Consider the following 9,731-nt stretch of genomic DNA (forward strand, 5'->3'; position numbering starts at 1 on the left):
AGGTATCATTATCCACAAAACCAAGGGCAAGCGATTTGGGAAACTGCCCCAAGAATAGGTTCTCCGGGTTACTGACCCTGCTGCCTGTGGGGATACTAAACACTTTCATCATCACAGAGTCCAGGTGGCATTTAGAATCATAGAATCCTATGACTGGAAGGGACCACAAGAGGTCACTTAGTCCAGTCCCCTGCACTTATGGCAGGACTGAGTATCATCTGGACCATCGCTGACAGTTGTTTGTCTAATTTGCTATCAAAAATTTCCAATGATGGAGAATCCACAAACTCCCTAGGCCAGTGTTTCTTAAACTGGGGTTGGCAGATGCCTGGGGGTCACTATGGGTACTCCAAGGGGTCTGTGTGCCCCACTGATCAGCTCCTCCCCCTCCCTCTATTTCCTGGAGGCTACTGAAGCTGAACTGGGAGATTTTAGCTGCTAAAATCCAGCAGCACAGTGTGTCTAAGGCAGGTTCCCTGCCTGCCATGGCTCCACGTCGCTCCCAGAGGTGGCCGGCATATTCCTGCAGCCCCAGGGGGGGACAGGTGCTCTCCGTGCACCGCCCCCACCCTGACTGTCAACTTCACAACTCCCATTGGCTGGGAACTGCGGCCAATGGGAGCTGCAGGGGCAGTGCCTGCAGGCAGGGGCAGTGCGCGGAGACCCCCTACCTCCCAGCTCCCCCCAGGAGCCGCTGCCAGAGAGATGTGCCGGTCATTTTGTGGAGTCGCCTGAGGTAAGTGCTTCCTGGCCAGAGCCCACACCCTCTCCAACACCCCAACCCCCTGCCCCAGCCCTGAGCCCGCACCCAGCACCCAAACTGTCTCATAGAGACCACGCCCCTCACCCCTTCTTGCACCCAAACTCCCTACTAGAGCTCGCACCCCGCACCCACATCCCGCACCCAAACTCCCTCCCAGAGCCCACACCCACATCCCTCACCCAAATTCCCTCCAAGAGCCCATACCTCGCACCCTCTCCTGCACCCAAATTCCCTCACAGAGCCTGCACCCCGCACCCACTCCTACATCCCAACCCCCTGCCTCAGCCTGGTGAAAGTGAGTGAGAGTGTGGGAGAGTGAGTCATGGGGGGAGGGTGGATGGAGTGAGCGGGGGCAGGAAGAGGTGAGATGGTAGTGGTGCCTTGGGGGAAGGGGTGGAGTGGGGTAGGGCCTGGGGTGGAACAGGGGGGTTTGGGGATCCCCCAAAATATTAAATCAAAATGGGGTTCTTCGGGTTGCAAAAGTTTGAGATCCGCTGCCCTAGGCAATTTATTCCAGTGTTTAATCACCCTGACAGTTAGGAACTTTTTCCTAATGTCCAACCTAAACCTCCTTTGCTGCTATTTAAGTCCATTGCTTCTTGTCCTAGTATCAGAAGTTAAGGAGAACAATTTTTCTCCTGCCGCCTTGTAACAACCTTTTATGGACTTGAAAACTGTTATGTCCCTCTCAGTCTTCTCTTCTGCAAACTAAACAAACCTATTTTTTCCAATCTTCCCTCATAGGTCATGTTTTCTAAATCTTTGATCATTTTTGTTGCTTTTCTGCAATTTGTCCACATCTTTCCTGAAATGTCCACATCTTTTCCAGAACTGGACACAATGCTCCAGATGAGGCCTAATCAGCGCAGAGTACAGTGGAAGAATTACTTCTTGTGTCTTGCTTAAGACACTCTTGCTAATACATCCCAGAATGATGATTTTGCAACAGTGTTACACTATTGATTCATATTTTGCTTGTGATCCACTATGGCCTCCAGATCCTTTTCCGTAGTACTCCTTCCTAGGCAGTCATTCCCCATTTTGTAGGTGTGCAACTGATTGTTCCTTCCTAAGTGGAGTATTTTGCATTTGTCCCTATTACATTTGATCTTATTTACTTCAGACCATTTCTCCAGTTTGTTCAAATCATTTTGAATTTTAATCCTATCCTCCAAAGCACTTGCAACCCCTCCCAGCTTGGTATCATCTTCAAACTTTAAAATATATTCTCTGTGCTATTATTTAAATCACTGATGATGATATTGAACAGACCTAGACCCAGAACTGATCCCTGTGGGACCCCACTTGATATGCCCTTCCAGCTTGACTGTGAAACACTGATAACTACTGTGACAAAGTTCCTCCTCTACCTTGGTGGGTCCTGCGCTTATTGGCGGATTTGCTCACCTCAGTGATCTTCCCCTCTGGTGGAACCCACAGTCTGGGTCAACTCCTCCTGTGTCTGATCAGGAGTTGGGAGGTTTGGGGGGAACCTGGGCCCGCCCTCTACTCCGGGTTCCAGCCCAGGGTCCTGTGGATTGTAGCTGTCTATAGTGCCTCCTGTAACAGCTGCACGACAGCTACAACTCCCTGGGCTACTTCCCCATGGCCTCCTCCCAATCCTCCAGCAGTACACTCTCTCACTCTCAGCTCCTTGCTCCTCTTGCTCCCAGCTCCTCACACGCCAGTCTCACTGACTAACTGGGAGGCTTTTAACTAGTTCCAGCCAGCCCTTGATTGGCTTCAGGTGGCCCAATCAATGTAGCTATCTCCACTGCCTTCTAGAAAGATCTTAATTGGCCCCAGGTTTCTTGCCATTTGGTTACCATGGTACCAGGGATTTGTTTAGCCTGGGGCTAACATGCCTGTTCCTTACTACTTTACTGTAGCCATCTGGCCTTGCCCCATCACACTACTCTCGGTATTCACACTTGCCCCATCACACTACTCAGTTTTCCAATCAGTTATGCACCCACCTTGTAGTAGCTCCATCTAGGTTGTATTTCTCTAGTTTATTTATGAGAAGGTCATGCAAGACAGTATCAAAAGCCTTACAAAATCAAGATATATCATATCTATCACCTTTTCCCTATCCACAAGGCTTGTTACCCTGTTAGCTGTTAGGCTGGTTTGACATGATTTGTTCTTGACAAATCTGTGCTTTTATTTATCATCTTATTATCTTCTAGGTTTTTGTAAATTGATTGCTTAATTATTTGCTCCACTATCTTTCTGGGTACTGAAGTTAAGCTGACTGGTCTGTAACTCCCCGGTTTGTCCTTATTTCCCTGTTTATAGATAGGCACTATATTTGCCCTTTTCCAATCCTCTAGAATCTCTTCTGTCTTCCATGACTTTTCAAAGGCAATCACTAATGGCTCAGGTACCGTATTTTTCCGTGTATAAGACTATACTTTTTCCTAAAATCCTTAGCCTAAAAATTGAGGGTAGTCTTATACACGGAAGTAAGCCTCCTGTTCCCTGCCCTCTGACCCCCCCAACCCCTATCCACCCCCCCCACCCCGGAACTCCCCTGCCCTCTCGCCACCACCCCCCCCCTGCCCCCTTACCGCGCGGCCTGCACATGGCTGGTGGCGCTACAATCCCACCGCGGCTGGAGCTGGGAGCGCGGGGCCGGGCAGTGTCCGGAGCCGGGCATCCGGGTAGGTGGGGTCGCGGCCGCCGCAGTGCCCGGACCACACTACCGGAGCCGGGCGGCCGGGGACGCGGGGAGCCGGGCGGCTGGGGAGCCAGGAGCAGGCGGCTCCCAGCCGCCCGCTCCCACGTCCCCAGCTGCCCGGCTCCGCTAGTGCGGTCCGGCACCGCGCGGCTGGGGACTGGGGAGCCGGGCGGCTGGGGAGCCGGGCGGCTGGGGACGCGGAGGGGAGCCGGGCGGCTGGGGAGCCAGGCGGCTCCCCAGCTGCCCGCTCCCCGGCTCCCCGCGTCCCCAGCTGCCCGGCTCCGGTAGTGCGGTCCGGGTACTGCAGTGGCTGGGGACTGGGGGAGCCGGGCGGCTGGGGACCGGGAGAGCTGGGCGGCTGGGGACCGGGAGAGCCGGGGAGCCGGGCGGCAGGAGTCGCGTGGCCGGGGAGGGACGCGGCAGGAGCCGGGCAGGGCTGCCACTGGAGACCAGCCGGGCGCACGGCCCTCCTCCTTCCCTCTACCCCTACCTCCGCGTCCTCTTCCTGGGCCTGAGCAGCAAAGTCGGGGGGGACAGCTGCAGTGCGGCTGGAGGGAAAAGAAAACAAAACAAAAAAACCTGGGGCATGGCCGGAGCGGCAAAGCAGGGGAGAAAAAAAAACAAAAACCTGAATTTGGGGTTAGAAAAGTGGGGGCGTCTTATACATGGGGGCGTCTTATACATGGAAAAATACGGGTATGTCCTCAGTCATCTCTTTGACTATTCTAGGATGTACTTCTTCAAGCCCTGGTGACTTGAAGGCATCTATTTTCTCTAAGTAATTTTTAACTTGTTCTTTCCCTCTTTCAGCCTCTGATCCTACCTCATTTTCACTGGCATTCCTAATGTTAGACGTCCAATCGCTACTAACCTTTTTGGGGAAAACCAAAACAAAAAGGTCATTTAGCACTTCTGCCATTTCCACATTTTCTGGGTTTGTTTCAGCATTAGCGCTAAGCAGGCCTCCACATGATCCAGACGGTGCCGGGGCCACATGTACTTTCGTTAAAAAGTGCGCTACTGGTATAATCTGCCGTTTATAACCTTTGGTTTCGTCACCTATTAAGCAGAAGGCATCATCACTGTGTGTCAGTTTTATTTTCACATCCATTCTGTTCAACAGAAGATTTCTTGAAAAAAACAGGTCGCTATGCAGATATATCTTCCTGTTCTGGGTCATCTGCTTTGCCTGTCTCACAAACACTTTATTATCACCATCCAGCTCCACTGCTTCATCTTGTCCAGGAATGTCTTTGTATAACAGGCCAGCAGAAAACAGTGTGGTAAGTGTGTCCTCGCTGTAATTTAGCACTGATTCAATAAAGAGCCTGGAAGGGTAACAGTTATTCCTTTGGCTTATGAGGTAGTCTGCCAAAATGGCATCCAACTGACTGCAAATAGAGGCCACAGAGGAATTCACCGGGAGGCCATAGGCCCCCTGTTGAGAGTGGTTCCATCTTTTTTTACAATATCACAGCAAAGGTCAGTAGAGTGTTTTTCAAATGCGTATAATCTACACCATTCCCTGCTATAAGAAAATCAAAGGGAGCAGCATTCATAATGGCTGTAGATGCTTTTCTTGATGCTGGCCTCTGTAGGGGCTTTTTGGAACAAGAGTAGTTGGTTTTAGTGCACCCTTCAGCCCACAGTGAACTAACGCCATGGTGATTAAAATATCTCGCTTTTAACATGTGGAAAGTACATCACAGGGGCTCTGTGATATCCAGGAGGGGCATATCCAGCCTCACATTGTAATAGTTTCTGTAGTTGGGGTTGCGGGGGTCTCTGTAATAGTTTAGGGTCACCGTAGTGTTTTCCTTTTTAAAATCCCTGCTGTCTCCAGGAGCACAGGTGCAGCTTGATGGCCACCTTCTCAAAGCAAAATGAGACGTGGCTGTTCTGGTCTGTCTGTATTTCAGTGGTGATGGTGTCAATGTGGTGTTTACAGACAGGGACATAATGAGCTTTATCATATGTGATGGTGACAAACTTCTTGTTTCTTCCTTTGATGGGGATGCAGATAAACAAGGGTATTGAAAAGTCTCCCACAAACAGTTTTTCTACAATGTCTGTGTATAGACACAAAAATTTGAAACACACACACCCGTCTTCACCCCCCACCTGAAATGTTTGCTGAAAAGGTCATTTTTTGACAGCAAAATTGGGGACGAAACCCAAAATATTAGCTAGCTCCTTTCATTCTATATATTCTTCCTTTGTAATTTGACCTGGTTTCCAATTTTGGTGTGAGTCTTTTTTGAATTTCAAGTCATGTGAGATCTTCTGGTTAAACCAGGGTGGTCCCTTACCATACTTCCCTCTTTCCTGTACATTGTAGTATTTGCTCTTACATCCTTGATAATGTCACACCAATGGTGGTCAGAAATTAACCTCTCATTGGATCACACAGAGAAAATTTAGAAATGGGGGCTGTAAACAGAATGTCTCATCACAGACTTAACTAAGTAGAGGCTGCCTCATTCCATGATTGTGCTGGTTCCTACTCCCTACCCTTCCCTTAATGAGGAGACAACATCTCCCTTCCCCAGATGTACAGAACTTCTGGACCCCAACACTGAACAGGGCAAATTGGCATTAGAAGGCAATGGTGGTGGAGGAAGGAGGGGTTGGGTAGTGGGAAGAGCTCGAGTCCTGTCTGATGAGGCAGGGAGGGCTTGATAGTTGGGGAGGTGGGAGTCAGGGGCTCATCTCGTCCATGTGGGGAGGGAGGAGTCAGGTGGGTTTTGAGGCTGGGGGTGTGTCATCTGGAAATCTGGTAACCGATGTCTTGTCTTCACTGCTGAACAAGGTGACCAGATAGGACTATGAAAAATTGGGATGGGGTGGGGGGTAATAGGCATCTATATAAGAAAAAGCCCCGAATATCAGGACTGTCCTTATAAAATAGGTGTGTCTATGCAATTACAGTCTTCTCCTGAGATCTTTTCCCCAAGTTCATCACTACATGCCAGGGGAGAGTTCATTCACACCGTCCCTATGATAGGTTCAACTCATAAATTAAGCTATTTCTTGTGCAATTGTCAACAAACAACTGATCAGGCCTTTTGGTTGTTTAGACTTGATAACATTTCATTTGGATTCATTTTTAGAGATTTTCACTTCTCAACGTATCAACTGAATGTATCACCTTCTACAATATAAAACAGAGGCCTTTTTCTCTTTATGAATGATCAGTTTGACATAAATATTTATTACATTATCACAATTGTATTTAAAATAGATAACATTGCAGGATGTATTTGCAATACTCTTTGAGGTCAGATTTCCTTGGTAATAAAACTTCCTCAAACTGCACACCCTGGTTACAGATTCCTCGTTAGAGCTTTCAGATGTCTGCATAGTTTCTTAAACGTTTATTGACAACCTTTACTTTTCTCTTTTCACATTAAAAGATCTGTCATATCAAGTAAGAGCTGGATCTGCTGGATCTCTATTATGGATTTCTTTGCATAAAGTATATAATCTGGAAGAAAAAAGATAAAGGAGGAAGCTATTTCCCATTTTAACAAGAGTGTGTGGTCAGCTTAGCTAGCAACTGTTCCTCTTTCTTAGTCTAACTCTTCTGTGAGAATCAGAAGCAACCTCTCTAATTTGATGTATTTTAAAGGTTAAGGTCTAAACTATGCCAAGGATTCTGGCAATACAGATCTGTGTGCTGAGCCCCTAGGCAGAGTCGTGTGTTTATGCAAATACAATCTGCTCCTGAGGTCTTTTGAACCAGTCTGTCACTAAGTGTCAGAGGAGAGTTCATTCAGATCCTGCTTACAGCTGGTTTGGGTGAAAACTCATGTTAGTTTACAGTGCGGGGTAATGAAATCTTGTTATCCTTATTGTATAAATAAATGCAGCAGAACTGTTCTTAGCATGCCCTAGTTGAATGGGTAACAGTAACCTCACTCACTAAGGGGGGGAATAGTGATGCCAAATCTATGAAAAAGTCAGGAGGCCCTGGGACAGTTGTTTCTGTTGGGTAGTATGGACTCTGTATAAAGAGTGCTGATTATTAATGCATCCTTTTTTCTTCCCAGTGTTTAAAGACAGAGTTATTCAATTATTTCTTCTCAGTGATCACTAGAGATGAAATCTTTTATGAGCGGATCTGTAGATCAAGCCTTAGCTATAGCCCAGCGACAATGTTTTGCTGTGAGAGAAGGGGCAGAGGCTGCAGGAGTAGCAAGGTTCCAGGCTACCCTGTGAAATCACTAAGAGCTGGGTTATGTGGTGGAACCAGGAGCGGAGAGCAGCAAGTGGCAGCAGAGACAGCAGGCAGCAACAAAGACATGACATAACCCTCCTTTAGGGTGAATCCCTTGAATTCTGGGACTTGTAGTCCAGCAATTATGGAAAGTCTAGGCTGCTAAGAAAGCCTTCTGGGTATGAAGGCCTGCTCTCCTCAGTCCGAGTGGAGTTGGTAGGACCTGCTCGGAATCTCTCTGGAAAGGAGAGAAGGGAAAGGCAGGAGGGATGTGATGATCTTAAGAACTAAGATGAAGACCGAACCCTGAGTAATCTACTAAAAGCCTTATCTAGCACCACCCTAAAGACTCCCTGAAACTAACCCCTGCCATAGGACCATGCCTCAAAAACTCCACACAGATTGGGGGGTTATTATTTAAATGTACTCTTTAGACATGGAGAATTGTGAAGGGGAACACTCACCCCGGCACCACCTCATGGTCAGGAAGTACATCAGGCTCTTTTCTTTCCAGGTGCTCCCCTTTCCCTGCAATGATCTGTCCCTTCAGTGACTCAGCCCTCCAGCCAGGTCCCACATTCAAGTCCATGCTTTCAGGGTATGTGCAAAGAGTTCAACAATGGGGTAGCCTTCTCGATTAGGCATGGGACCCCAGGCTTCTCCCTTTAGGTTGGAGTCCTCTCGTGTCTGGACCCTAAAATATTTTATCTTATCACAGCCCTAACAAGGCAGAAGCTGTAGTCTTGCTATGATTTTCTTTGTTTTATTGCCACTAAAGTGCAGCAGGCTGTGCTTCTGATGGAGCAGATTCCCCAGGAAGAGAGTGCAGTGTGTTTGTCTCCCCGGTATCAGTCTGCAAAGAAAGTAATGGCAAAAATTAGAAAAAAAAATTAAAAAATTGGGGAAGAGCAGACGTAGATAGCAATGCATAGAAATTAGAAGTAATGAACTGCAGCAATATAAGTGAAGCTCAAGAGATCAGGGAAGACTCCCTGGTGGTAGGGCCAAGGAGAACAAGGAGTTTTATTTAAGTATTTCAGGAACAAAAGAGATTCTAACACTGGTACAGGCCCATTACTCCATGGAGATGGTAAAATAATAATAATGATACAGAAAGGGCAGAAGTGTTCAATTAATATTGCAGCTCTGTAACTGGAAAGAAGCACCATGTTTTACATATATCACCTGTAAGAGTGTCCTAGACTGAAGCACCAGAGAACAGGTGTGACAACAGCTGTCTTGGTCACCAAATAGAAGCAAAGACATCCAGAGTGACATGCAGGATTTTCCATAGAGTGAGGTGCATGGACGGCTCCTGGTGGGGAGAGGGATGTGAGAGAGACACATGCTCTGTGGGTCACCACGAGGGGGATGTTAATAAAAGAGCTGGCCAAATTCCCTGTGCTCTTCCTTCCTTCTTTCCTTTTCTCTCCTTTACTCTCCTCTCTGCCTCCCTTCCTTCCCCAACTCCCTGCCCTGCTCTCCTGTCACCTCCTCTCCTTTCTCTCCCTGAACACTTCTCTTTTCAGTCTTCATCTTAACACCTTTTCCGCCCTCACCTATTTGCTCTCTTCCTTGTCCCATCTTTTCTCTCCTCCCCTACCTTCTCCCTCATTTCCGACCCCTTTTCTTGCTGTCCACATCCCTAATTCCAGAAATCCTCCCAAATCAAAGTTCTCACAGCCATAATGTTAGTTAGTGAGCAGGCGATTAACTAACTGAGCCCTACAGGGGGACGCACAGTTCTTTTGGATAACTAGTATGTCTGGATAAAGGGAATTTGGATAACTGGATTATCCTGTAAATTGCTTTTAACTCTGATATTTTTAAAATTACCACGTTTTCATTTGGATAAAGAAATCACATGCATTAGTGCTACTTCTCCATTAAAACTGGCAGGACAACGTGTTCTTCAGCATAGCTTCCCTGGAGCCCTTAGTGGTTTCTGAAGATAGAAAGATCATTCAGGTAGTTCATTGACTCAAGGGGTTATGACAGCTGTATTCTTCCCTTTCTGGATCTCACAGGAATCTCTCTAGATGGTATTTTAAAGGAAGAGTTATTAGGGGGAT

At 47.6% G+C, this 9,731-nt stretch overlaps 1 long non-coding RNA gene across 1 annotated transcript; it reads right to left on the minus strand.

The window, feature by feature from the left end:
- Positions 1-6,780: 6,780 nt before the first annotated feature.
- On the minus strand, positions 6,781-8,976 carry LOC120402085. The gene is made up of 3 exons (XR_005596965.1): positions 8,845-8,976; positions 8,124-8,512; positions 6,781-6,927 (listed from the first exon to the last, which is right to left on the minus strand). It is a non-coding gene; the product is annotated as an uncharacterized LOC120402085 (long non-coding RNA).
- Between the last annotated feature and the right edge of the window lie 755 nt (positions 8,977-9,731).

Source organism: Mauremys reevesii, linkage group 3, assembly GCF_016161935.1.
Source record: "Mauremys reevesii isolate NIE-2019 linkage group 3, ASM1616193v1, whole genome shotgun sequence".
NCBI lineage: Eukaryota > Metazoa > Chordata > Testudines > Geoemydidae > Mauremys > Mauremys reevesii.